Source organism: Chrysochloris asiatica, unplaced genomic scaffold (assembly GCF_000296735.1).
Source record: "Chrysochloris asiatica unplaced genomic scaffold, ChrAsi1.0 scaffold00052, whole genome shotgun sequence".
In the NCBI taxonomy this organism is placed as follows: Eukaryota; Metazoa; Chordata; class Mammalia; order Afrosoricida; family Chrysochloridae; genus Chrysochloris; species Chrysochloris asiatica.
This window is the reverse complement of record NW_006408570.1, coordinates 10,235,188-10,249,100: the sequence shown is the minus strand read 5'-3', so window position 1 is coordinate 10,249,100 and position 13,913 is coordinate 10,235,188. Positions and strand designations below refer to the sequence as shown.

The 13,913-nt window shown below is 38.1% G+C and overlaps 1 protein-coding gene across 3 annotated transcripts in view; it reads left to right on the top strand.

Moving 5' to 3' along the window:
• Nucleotides 1–13,913, top strand: part of MEIS1 (Meis homeobox 1) — a 179,870-nt gene that overhangs the window by 159,734 nt on the left and 6,223 nt on the right. The window lies entirely within an intron of this gene.

Genomic DNA, 13,913 nt, shown 5'->3' with positions numbered 1-13,913 from the left:
CTCTATTCAAACACAGGCCTCTCATGTTCTTTGTCAATGATATTTTCTTCACATCCTTAGCCTGGTGTGTTAATATAAAAAATAATCAATTCTATCATGCTCTTGACACCTGGACAATAACAAATAAACATTGTCTTTTTTACCCTCTTAATCCTGGTGTGGTGCTGTGGGTTAATGTGCTGGACTGCAAGGTTGCTTTGAATCTCAAGCTCACCAGCCACTCCTTGGAAATATTATACAGGGTCGCTATGAGTCGGAATTGACTCGATGACACTTACCACCACCACCACCAACCAAATATGACTCAAGAACCAAATACTTCACAAGATTAGATCCTATCACTGAAAAGGAAGGAAAGTCAAACAAATATTTCCTTTTGTAAGCACATTGACTTTCAATAAACCGATGGGGGATTATTGGCCTTGAGTTCTAAATATAAACAACTCAAAAATGGATTTCCTGCCCTTGATGATTTCTGGCTTAATATTGATAAAGTCATTATTTTTCAAAAACAGTATATTACCTGGAGATGGAAACCAGTAATCTTAGAAACATCTGTGTGTATCCGTACATACTTAAGTTTCCAGTATTTTCAATTGGAGGATGCACATTTGAATGCATATCAGTGGTTCTGAAGGACTTTCCTGGCCTATATCATTAGAACATCTGATATGCATTTGATACCTAGTTTGGGTCAGAGTTCATACGTACTTGGAAAGGGCCAGGGTAAGGGTAATGGGGGAAAAAATGTATATATTCAAAAGATATAAGATCTCAGCTGCTTCTATGGCTGGTTACCTGGCAGTGTTCTTTATAAAGAGGAAAATACAAGGGATTACTATGGTCTGGCCCAAGTGGGGCTGGAGAGGGGATTGGGACCCTGAAGAAAATCATTGGAAAATATCATGAAAAAGAATATATTGAGAATTAAAATCTTTCTGAGTCATCCCATTTCTTTTGAAATTTCAAATAACAAAGGGATATGAGATGTTGAAGCTTATCCAATGGGAACACGGATTGAATTTTTAGAACTACTGTGCTACACAACCAGATGTGAGCCCTGGGTAGGATTTTATGCAGCATTTGACAGACAGGGAACCTGAAGTTCAGGGCCTGGCATTGCTGATTCAAGGCAGAAATGCAACAGAGTCCTTGTACAGTGCTTCTCCCAATCTGTCGTTATGCGTCTTGAACAACTTTATTGAGATGGTTGTGGTTTTGTGCCGTGGAGTCGGAACGGACTCATAGCGGCCCTGTACAGGGTTTCCGAGGCTGTGAATCTTTACAGGAGCAGAAAGCTTCATCTTTCTCCCACGGAACACCTGGTAGTTTCGAACTGCTGACTTTGGGGTTCGCAGCCCGATTCGTAACCACTACGCTACCAGAGCTCCTTAATAATTCACTTATACAATTCACCTTTCCAAAGTGTACAGTTCTGGGGTTCTCAATGTGTTTATTCACAAGGTTGTGCAGACACCACCACAATTACTTTTCCTAACACTTACAAGAGACCTCATTCATACCTTTAGCTATTGACTCTCTAGCCTCCAGCCCTAAGCAACCACTAATTTACTTTCTATTGCCATAGATTTGCTTACTCTGAACATTTCATATAAATGAATCATAATCTGTGGCTTCTTTTACTTGGCAGAATTTTTTCAAGGTTCAACTACTTATCAGTTCCTACTTCCTTTTGTATGTGTATGCTTGATATTTTATTATTGTATTGTATGGATATACCATGTTTTGATTATGCACTCATGAATTTATAGACATGGGGTTGTTCCCACCTTTTGCTGCTATATTCGTGTCTACCACTCATCTGTCAGTTTGTCATACTTTCATGGTTTGAGTGTTGTTGTGATTCAGGAAGCTATGCCACAGGTATTTTAAATACCAACAGGGTCACCCACGGTGGACAGGTTTCAGCTGAGCTTCCCGATGAAGCCAGACTAGGAAGGAGAGATGAACTGCTGGTGATGGTGGTGGTGGTGTGCTGTGGAGTCAGTTCCAAACTCATAGCAACCCTTTGTAGGGTTTCTGAGGCTCTAAATCTTTACGGGAGCAGAAACCCTCATCTTTTTTTCCACAGAACGGCTGGTAGTTTCAAACTACTGACCTTGAGGTTAGCAGTCACTGAAAGTCTTATGAAAAACAGTGGAACACTCTCAGTACCAGAATATTGAATATTGAAAAATGACAATACCAGAATTCTGTCAGATATAGTGTCAGAAGAGCTACCTCCTTAAAGTAGAGTTGACCATGATGATGTGAATGGAATAAAGCCTTTGGGGCCTTTATTGACTGATGGGGCGCACAAGTCAAAATGAAGAGAAACATCTGTAAACATCCATTGTGAATCAAGGAAAACTGGAAATTGTCAAAAATAAAATGGAATGTCTAGACATGGATTTCCTAGGCAATGAGCTGAAATGGACTGGCATTGGCCATTCTGAATCTATCACATAGAGTCCTGGTGTGGCGCTGTGGGTTAATGCACCAGACTGCATAGCCATTTGAACTGCAAGGTTGACAGCTCAAATTCACCAGCTGCTCCTTGGAAACCCTACTATACAGGGTCATTATGGGTTGGAACTGACTCAACGGCAGTTCGCAACAACAACAATGTCACGAAACAGCTGCAACTGTACATTGACAAAGAACTGCCAGAGGTTCAAGCCAGATTTAAAAGAGCATATGGAATGAGAGATATCATTGCTGATGTCAGATGGATCTCTCCTGAAAGCAGAGAATACCAGAAAGATAGTTACCTCTGCTTTATTAAGTATGCAAAGGCTTTCGACTGTGTGGAACAAACAATCTGTGTTGGAAGAAGTACAGCCAGAATGATCCTTGGGAACCAGGATGACCAGATTTCACCTCTCATATTTTAATAAGAGGGACCAGTCCCTGGAGAAGGATATAATGTTTGATAAAGTGAAGGGTCAGAGAAAAAGAGGATATAGAGCATTGTCTTTGTGGATTATGTTATACCAAAGATCATGGTGTTCCCTGAGACCATGGTCCTGAGCCTTAAGTCCAGCAACTCACTGCCTTAAGATGCTTGATAATACTTAAGAAGTTGTCACCATTTTGCCTGAGGTATGCTCTACCACATTCATAGTTGTGTTTGCAGCAAAGGTAAATACTCATGTACAAATATCCTCTGTCAACCCTTATATATTTGTGGGTATACTCCCACTCTCCCTCCTATACCCGTTCAGTCTGTGTGTCTGTCCTTGTATCCACCCACAGAACACTGTTGTTCCAGGTTTGTGTATATAACGTCATTTAACTCTATCCCCTTTAACCCTTACATATCTCCCTGTGTTTTCACCTGTCTTCATCATTCTTCTGCCAACTTCCATCTTCTTATATTAGTACCCCATCACCTGATCCAACATGTGTCTACTCTCTCGCCAGTGAAGTACTCTCCCTTCCCTCCCACCCTTGGCAGTCATCAAACAATATTTATTTTAGCAATGAAAACCTTTTCTTGAGTTTTCACAGCACTGATCACATACAGTATTTGGCCTTTTGTGGTTGACTAATTTCACTCCTGGTGAAGCTGTGGGTTAATGCACTGGACTGCAATGTCAGTTTGAACTGCAAGGTTGATGGTTCAAGCTCATCAGCTGTTACTCGGAAACCCTGTAAACAGGGTCTCTATGAGTCGGAACTGACTCTGCGGTGCTTCACAACAACAACAATTACACTCAGCTGAATGTCCTGCCCTTAGTCAGTATTTTGATGGTGATAATTTGAAACCATCTAGAGGGTCACTATGGGCCGGAACTGACTTGACAGGATTTAATAACAACAACAATCCTTAGTGATGTTATTCAAAGCAAAAGGTAACCACATTGACAGCTAGTAAATCAGAAGTGAAATGCACTCTCCAAACTTTCCCAAATGGGGTTAACATTCCCAGGAGCATTTTTCAACAATCTGGTCAATTCACAGGGATGGTGTGGGGAGGAAGGGCTAAAGAAAACAAACAGACAACAATGTGGCCAGTTCAAAGAGAGGGTAAGTTAGAGTCATTGTCTACATTTGAGAGATTGCGTCTTACACCTCAGTTAAGAAGTTTTTGCTTTTTATTATAAGTGTTCCATTTGAATTAGACTGTGAATCACAAGGTTAACAATTCAAACCCATTAGCTGCTCCTTGGAAACCCTATACAAGGTCACTGTGAGTCAGAACCGATTGGATGGCACTTAAGAACAACAGCAATTATATATTGATTATAGATTATATAGAGCTTAGGCGGTTCAAGCTCACCAGCCGCTCCTCAGAAACCTTACAGGGTCACTATGGGTCGGAACCAACTCCATGACACTTAAAAACAACAATATAGAGCTTAAATTTCAAGCTTTAATAATTGAATAGAAATTACAATGAGCAGTCAAAGGAATAGATTCCAAGTTTCCTTCAAGTCCAGCAGCCATTGCTTCATCATTCTTTTGTCTAACTTTGGGATCAGGTGACAGTAGATGAGATTATTGAGATTTTGAGATGGTCACCTTTGGCATAGGAGCTTTATAGTTGATTAAGACTTGAGGAATTAAGAGAACTAAAGGAGAGATTCTGGAGGAAGGAAAGAGCTCAAAGGAGCTTCAAGATGATGCTGGGATTCTGTTAACACCCTGCGTATGCTGGGACTGTTCGCCATTTTAACATACCGGTTTTTTTTAATTCCAGTCACTCAGGGGAACCTTTTCTTTTGGAAATATATGTGTGTACTTGATCATTAATAGAGTGGCCATCTACCCAAATTGCCTAGGGCATTTGAGGTTGATGCCTGTTGCCCCAGCATAATGATTAATAGTGTCCCTTCATTCTCAAAAGTGCTCCACTCTGGATGATAAATTATTTGGTCATCCATTGGCAGGAAATTAGTATTTGCTTTAAATAAATGTATTTATTTTGTAACGTGAGGAAGACTGAGCTAGATGCAGATTAATTGACTTTTTGTGATTAAAGGAAAATTGGAAGAAAGACATGTCTACTCATGGAAAATATTATATCTATTTTAACTTTTCCATTAACAGATGATGTTTTGAAATGTTATCATAGAGTATCATGTGGCCTATAATTGTGCTAGTAATAATTTAAATTCCATATACCCTAATAAAGACGCTATTTTTCTTATACTCACAAGGTTATACAAACTCAAATTTGGCAAAGTGTCACATTTAAGCAAATAGTTTATGTTTATAAATGCTCTTTTGCTGTCTTTGCTTTATGGCAATAGATACTTAAATATTTTAAACTGTTGGGTATTCCTTATACTAGGTCTAATGAAATATCTCCACCATTTTTTCCACTGAGCTTTAGTGACTTAGAAAGTGGCAGGTAGTGACAAAAAAAAAAAAATAGAAACCTTTCTATATTCAAAGTTGGAGGTAGATCAAAGAATAAATGAGATTAAGGGATATTAGGAAACCTACACATGTGTAGAGTAAAAATATAATTTTAAACTTTGCTTTCAAGGAAAACTCTCTGTAATACATTCCAAGCAGTGAAATATATGAAAGTTATTTCAACATCTAAAGGCCAAACTAATGTAGGAGTTTTGTTATTACTTTGCATCATAATCATCATAATCACTGATTAATTATTGTTTTTCACTTGTTTCTTTGAAGAAAACTTTATATGTAATTGACTTCCTCAATTGTCTTAAACAACTTTGTTTTTTTCTAGAATAGTTTAACAAATACTCCAGTTACTGTAGAGAAGGGAAACCTTCTCATATCGCTTGCTGATAGGGGGTTTACTGTGACTTGAGCAAATTCCAGTATTATGTTTTCAAAGTGGGTGGAGAGCAGAATTGACCCCCTCCTTCCCTCCTTTCTGTTTGTCTCCCACCTCCATTCTCCACCTCCCAACCCCCTGCCACACAGATGATGTATTGCAGTTCTGGAACTGCCAGATCCTGGAGGAGGTAAAGAAATGAGGAAAAGTTGCCAAAAACATGATTTCATAAAGTTTGACTTGAGATTGAGTCAACTTTCTTGAGCATCTTAAAATCATGGTTCACTAAATTTTATTTCACAAAGGGAGTTTAGAAGATTTGGACCCTGAAGACAGCCAGTTATGGATCTTAAATCCAGTAAATAAGTGTAACGCTAAATTGAAGAATTCCAACAAAAAGTTTTGAAGCTAATTTCTTGCATAAACAAAACAGTGTTCAGGATATAACTAGAATTCTTTCCCTGAAGACTTGGTATATAAAACATGCCTTAAGTTTGTTAGGAGATACTGCCTTTAAAAAAACAAAGTAGACTAAATTTTTTTTTTTTTGTAAATAAAATGGATGTGTTCATTTATTTGTTAAACTAGCTCTGTTTTCACCAGTTCTTAAGGGCAATAGATTTAATTTTATTTAAGTGGTTATGATAAATCTGGAGGGGGGAAAATTGCATCAAGGAAATAAATCAATGGAAAAGGACAAAATTCTGGAATTTGGAAACCACTTTCCAATAAGAAATTTTATATTTGAAGATTTTCATAGTGATTAATCCTAGTAGTAGAAAATACTTAAGTATTTATAAAAACTATCTAAAATAGTTTATTAAGTATGCTATTGCTTGTTTTTAATTCAATAAAGAACAGTGAATGCAGACATTGCCAGTACTTACACTATACCTAAGAGTTCATGGTGATGATTATTTTTATTATTACTATGTAAGTATAAATGTATTTGTATTATTCTTCTTCAGTACTGAAGAGTCAGTCCAGACTCATTATGACCCTGTATAGGGTTTTCCAGGAGTGGCTGATAGGTTTGAACTGCTGACCTTGCAATTAGCAGTCCAGCACTGAACTACAGTTGTTGTTAAGTGCCGTGGAGTCAGTTCCGACTCATAGAGACCCTGTATAGAGTTTCCTGGGAGTGACTGGTGAGTTTGAACCACGACCACTTACAGTTCAAATGACGTTGCAGTCCAGCACATTAACCCAGAGTGTCACACCAAGACTCCAGCGTACAGTGGTATTACCTAAATATCCATAAAGATTATGACTGAGACTTTCTTTAATGGATAGCACAGGTACAGAGGAGTGCCTGGGTGGTACGTACAAATAGCTCATCACTCAGCTGTTATTCTAAAGGTTGGTGGTTTGAAGCCACTCAGAGGTGTCTCAGAAGATAGGTCTGCTTTGAGATCTGCTTCTGAAAGGTTAAAGCCTTGAAAACTCTTTAGAGCTCTCTGTACACGTGGGTGTCTCCATGAGTTAGAATTAACTCACTGACAACTAAAAACAACAAAAAAAATAGAATATAAAATTTTACTAATAAAGCATGGTATTCCATGAAGTCTTTTCTTAGAAATTGATTATCTTAGTGCCGTTGAGCATGCGAAAACATGACAAAGGATATTTCTTTAAATTTAGGTACACATCTTCTTAAGTAAGCCTAATGCCTGCTACCATCCAGCCAGCTCTTCAGTTATGCTTTGCTGTCAAGGACTACTATGGATGTGAAAGAGGGTCAGACCATTGTTTAGGAACATGCTTTAATTTTGTCTATTTTACTGTGTTGGCTCTGAGATCTCAAAACCATGCAATACAAGCTACCTTTAATCATTAGAGAATAATCATGTGACTTAGTTTTCAGCCAAGCAATAGATGGGGGGAACAACAAAACAAAACAGTAATGGAAAGGTGTGTAAGAGGAACAGTCGTACTAGGGAGGTATCCACTCCTTAGAGTAACCATCCACTTGAGATCAAAAAGGCATCATTTACCTAAGTACAAAATTCGGAAGGGTTGGAAAAGGAGGAAGAATGAGGTCAGTGATTGCAGTCACTGAGATGAAGTGCCTGATCTGTTGGATGTAAAACTGATGACCTGCTCTAGAAACCATCACTCAATTGACGATAAAAAGTTGTAAAAAATTAGTGAATAAATAGAGTGGTTGTTGTTTGTTGTTGTTGTTATGTGCCATCGAGTTGGTTCCGACCCATAGCGACCCTGTATAGGGTTTCCGAGGGTGTAAATCTTTATGGGAGTAGAAAGCCTCATCTTTCTCCCGCGGAGCAGCTGGTAGTTTCGAACCGCTAACCTTAAGGTTCGCAGCCCGATTCGTAACCACTATGCTACCAGAGCTAAACACTGATAAATAGAATACGTTGAGTAAAAGTGAAAATGCCGTTTCTGAAAGTCAATAAGTATCTTTTTGTTTACTTTTGTTAATATTATAGAGAATCATAGAAGTGTAAGGATCTAGGAAAAGGCCAAAACTAGGTAGAAAATGTTTCCCATGGAACTGGAAAAACGCAGCCTATGTTTTGGTTCCTAACTCAAGCTACCTATGATCGCCTCTCCCTTCCTGTCTCTCAGTTCTGGGAGAATTAGCAATCCAGTTCTGGGAGAAGGAACCAGGGCAAGCGAGTGGGACATGAACTGAAGGACACAGGTCAACTTCAGTAAGCTACTCTCCCAAATCTTGGTCAGAAAACTATTCAGGTATTCAAAAATTAAGAATGAAAAGAGATAGGTAGAATTAGCAGGTATCAGAAGATAAATAGACATCTGAGACAAAGAAAAGAAAGCATAAAGTAAACTTTCCTGGATATCTTTTGAACATATTAACTCAGGATTCACCTTCCACCCTCCTTGTCTGATTGATTCCTATTAAAAAACATGAATAAAATTTAATTTTTAGAAGATAGGAAGTCTCAGATTTTTAGGAATTTTGCTTCCCTTTCTACCTCTCACTCCCCCTTATTAGGAGGACCAGGATCCTAAACAAACAACTAGGTAAAAAGAAGTGCAACTCTCTTTATTTTGACATGGACTAAAGTCAATCTTTTGTCTTTCTTATTCTGGTTAAAATTTCCTTTTTGGCACAGGAGACAGTTTAATCACAAAGAGAAATTCAAATCCAAGATTCTATGAAAAAAAGAAAATATAAGGTTGTTTTTCCTAATTTAGTTATCTCCTTCCTACAGGGAGTTAAGTTCTTACAACGTGCTTCACAAAAGAAGATTGTGTTTGGGGGTGTCATTCGGTTTCAAAATACACCTTGACTTTCCAGATGTAATATGGAAAGGCAAACAAGAACTTTTCCAACCCTTACAGCATCATTAACCTAATGGTTCACTTTTTTTAAAAGTCCAGATTAGGGAAATTTGACTTACATTCTGTCTAGATATGCAACTATTTATTTTAATAATCAAGAAAAAGTAGTCACATTGTCATGTATTACTGGCATCATACATACATATACGTTTTACAAGTTATAATATTTGGACATCAGTAGTAAAACTTTTCTCCTACCTCTTTAGCTAACTTTTCAAAATGACTTTATCAATATGCAAAAATTTAAAGATTGTGTATTTCATGGATACATTTCATCTCAAACTTTTTTGTGACTTTTTTGTTGCTCATTAAGAGAGTGAAATTTTTGTCATCATCTCTATTTTAAAATACTGCTTCTTCATATGTTCAAACTCTAATATACATTTATATGTACAGAGTTGTGTATATATATGTGAGTACACACATATACAAGAGCTGAAAATCACTTTTTTTTTTAATGGATGCCTCTTAAAATGACTATTTCAAAAAGAGAATATATTCATTTAAGTTCATATAAAATCTAAATGTCTCTTTTTTGTTTAGAAAATTCTTGATAATTTAGAATCTTTCATAATGGAAAATAAAGCATTTTGGGAAAGCATTTTGTCACAAAAGCAGGGAGGATGAGACACAAGGTCAAAGGGCGTTTTAGAAACAAACAGCTGGACCAGTTTATTTAAACAGATACAGGGATGGAGGAACTGACCTCAGTTTGACTTATAGTGGGAGGAGCAAGAATGTCACTTTATTACTTTGCCCAGAAGGAAAATGTTTTTGTATTTGAATTGACCCTGAAACCATCTAAATGCATGGCTCTGCTGTATGGAGCATAATTCCATAGAGAAGTGCCTATAAAGTAATCTGGGATAATTATAAAATGTACTAAAGAGAATCAAATGTGTCAATGGTTTTAAGATGGGAAAAAGGTGATACTGTTATTTTGGAAATAAAGTATTTTGCTATTTGGTTAGCTATTTTCATATGAAAATGTACACTGTGATAATAATATGAACTGTTCACATACTATTAGGGAGTGTAATTCAGTAACAGGTTTAGGCTTACTATGTTCTATATGTATTATGTTTCATTATATTAAAATATTAAACTGTTTCAATATATCGACATACCCAATTGGTAGGATTCCCTGATTGGTGAAAACAGTTAAGCACTTCACTACTAATTGAAAAGTTGGCAATTCAAGTTCACTCAGTGGTGCCTTGGGTCTATGTTGTCATTGTTGTTAAGTGCCATCGAGTCGGCTCCGACCCATAACACAAGCCTGTGTAGGGTTTCCGAGGAGCAGCTAGTGAGCTTGAACACTGACCTTGCAGTTCAAATGGCTTTGCAGTCTGGCGCATTAACCCACAGCGCCACACCAGGATTCCTTGGGTCTATGAGGTGACTTTAAAAAAGTCTGTGAAAAAATTCCATTATCTTTCTTTCTGTTTTAACTTTTTATTGTGAACTGAATGAAGGTTTACAGAGTAGATCATCAGTTTTACACTCAACAAATCATACACTTCACTTCATTACAATGATCGCAATCCCCTCCATGTACCAACAGTTAACAGTATTTACTTCTTTTCACTTTAATTCTTACATTCCTCCTTGTATTTGCTGCTACCTTCATCTTTCCTCGACCAACCTCCTTTTTGTGCATTGCTAGCCCCATCACCCATGTTAACATGTGTCTACCCTCCGTTGTTGTTAGGTGCCATCGAGTTGGTACCAACTCACAGCGACCTTATGCACAGCAGAAAGAAACACTGCCCGATCCTGGGCCAACCACACTATCGTTGCCACCCTTGAGCACATTGATGCTGCCACTTTGCCAATCCATCTCGCTGAGGGTCTTCCTCTTTTTTTCTGACCCTCTACCCTACCATATGAGAGATGAAGTTTGGCCATCCTAGCCCATAAATAATTTCCCTCCCCCCTGCATTATATCTTAATTTTATTTTCTGTGAACTTTTTGAAGACCCTCAAATTTCCTAAAACATCTTTCATTGAAAACCGTATCTAATGTAGTTCTACTCTGACACACATGGGCTGCCACGAGTCAGAATCTACAGCAGTATAGATGATGTAAGCTGCCCACTGGGTTTGGTTTTATCCTATGGGTAGCTTACATTAGAGTTGTCATTAATGACAAAAGATTATTGCCACTATGGAGGTCCCTGGGACCATCAAGAGAGAAAAGCTGAGTGTGGGACCCTACCCAGAGAAACAGAGGCACCAGAAATGGCAGCAGAGATGACGACTTGGAGAGATGGGTTGGCTGGGGACTGTAGACCCAGAGAGGGAGAGGGTCTATGTGCTGACAACAGAGGGGCAGACTTGCAGGGTATACCCTTTGGTTGGTTGATGATGCATGGAGGGGATTGTAACCATGGCAATGAAACGATATATGATAGGATGAATGTAAAACAAATGTTCTCCCATGTAAATGATCACATAATTCACAAAGTTTAAAAAAAAAAATTATTGCCACCAGAAGAGAAGCAAATAGCACCCTATATGTGGGGATATGTAGCTAAGAGACTGTGGTAAGGGGATTTGTTCCCCTACACGCCTTAAAAAGAGCTCAGGAAAACATCAGTACATTGAGCAGAGAGTGGCCCATGGTGCAGGTGGTGAGTGGACTCAAAATCACACCTGTTGTTGTTAAGTGTTGTGAAGTTGGTTCTGACTCATAGCAACCCATATAGGGTTTCCGAGGAGCAGCTGGTGAGTTTGAACTGCCGACCTTGTGGTTTGAAGTCCAGTGCTGATTCTACAGCACCACACCAAGTATCCAAAATACATCATAGAAGGAACTTTTTTAGAATCAGGAATGTTTTTAACCTAGAGAGATGAAGGGAAAGGGCAAGGGTCACGGCAACCATGTTTGTATGTTTGAAAGGCATAACAGGGATGCTGTGAGTACTTAACAAGAACAACAGAGGTGCCTCGGAAGACAGCCTCAATCTGAGATGAAAACCCTATGGAGTGCAGTTCTGTTCTATAGCACATGAGGTTGCCAGGAGTCAGAAATGCCTCAATAGCAACCGGTTCAGTCCCTGACATGAATCCCCTCTAAGATATCACTACCAAGTAGATCCACTTACCACTTCACTTCAGAGTCCACAGCATCCAGGATAAGGCAAACTGGTAGAAGGTTTTGTGTTACTTGATCTAAAACCCTTTCACCAATTTAAACTCTTCTAATTCTAAGCTTCTGGTATGGTATGGTAGCATCAGCACTGGACTATGAACCACAAAATTGGCAGTTCAAACCTACCAGCTGCTCCTCAGAAACCCTATACAGGGTTTGAATTGGGTTGGAATCAGTTCAACAGCACTTAACAAGAAGAACATCTTTTTATACACACATACAATAGACCCATCAGATGCCTCAGTCTACAGAATGTTCACATTCATGCTTCTTCCCTGCTGTGTGTCATTCAGCAAAGTATTGGCAGCTCTTGGGGAACTTGGGACCTCAAATAAGTCACTCAATTTCTTTGAGCTTTGGTTTCTCAACTTTAAAAAAGGGCTTTTCTGACTCCAGAGGTGGAGGCAGAGATGAGGATATGGAGAGAGAGAGAGCAGCTGAGGACTCTAAACTCATGGAAAGAGTAAGACTGAGTGCTGGTGGGCAGGAGGCAGGCTTGCAGAATGTGCCCTTTGGTTGTTTAAATTATAATATATTCTTGAGTGTTGTTGTGTGCATGCCCCCCCCCCCCAAAAAAAAGCAAACAAAAAACAGAGGGGATGGAAGCAAATACTGTTGAATGATGATGCACGGAGGAGATTGTAATCACTGCAATGAAATGATGAGTGTAAAACCGATGGTCTCCCATGTAAACTATCACTCAATTCACAATAAAAACTTAAGGGGGGGGGGGAAAGAGGGCTTTTCCTATTTTTAGGTCAATGGTAGAAATTGCATCCTGCATCTATAAAACATGTTTTAAAAAGAAAGTTAGCAGGCAGAGTTGCTTCTTTCCAAATTCTGCAGATACAAACAGTATCATACATAAAGAGCTGGGTTGTTCTTTTTCCTTTCTTGCCTATGATAGTTACTATGAAAATTACTTTTGGTATATGCAGAATATTAATATTAAATAATTTTCTAATTGGTCATGCAGTGAAGGCAGCTAATGAAAAAGCACATCTTTTTTTTTTCATTTTAATTGGTTATTTCACATGGTGTTTGTGCTACACCTGTGCTTATAATGAGAATGGAGAATTAATCTAACCTTCTGCTCACATGATTCCAATTTTCATGGTTTATACAAGATAATGATAACCTGATTTGCAACAGAATTTGTTGTAGATCTGTGTTTTAAAATATTTTTATTAGAAGTTCAGGGACTTCATATAGAAGAACTGGTATCATGTATATTGCCAATAAGAGCACCAACAGTGTACCTTTTAGTTAGATTCCAGTTTCATTATTTGTGTTAGTGACTTTCCAGATAACGAAAAAACGGAAGGACACAGGATATGGACAAACTTATCTATTTTTATATTTAAAAACCTGTCCCTGTCTGTTTAATGGTTTTGTATTTAGAAACTATTTTTTCCCCTGAAGTGGGGCAGACTTGCAAACTGGAATTCATACGGGACTCTGGATCATTTAATTATTAATAATGCATTATTAAACTTTTCATTGTATTTCTTTTATGTGTAGTTCATGTTTGATATATTCAAATCTGGGTTGAGGACTAAAAGCAGTTTACTATTTCAGAATCTAATATGTCTCATTCCGTTTTTCTATTTGATATGTAATTCTTAGTGCTGCGTAGTACAAGTGGATCTTAAGAGTTAGAAGTTTCATAAACAT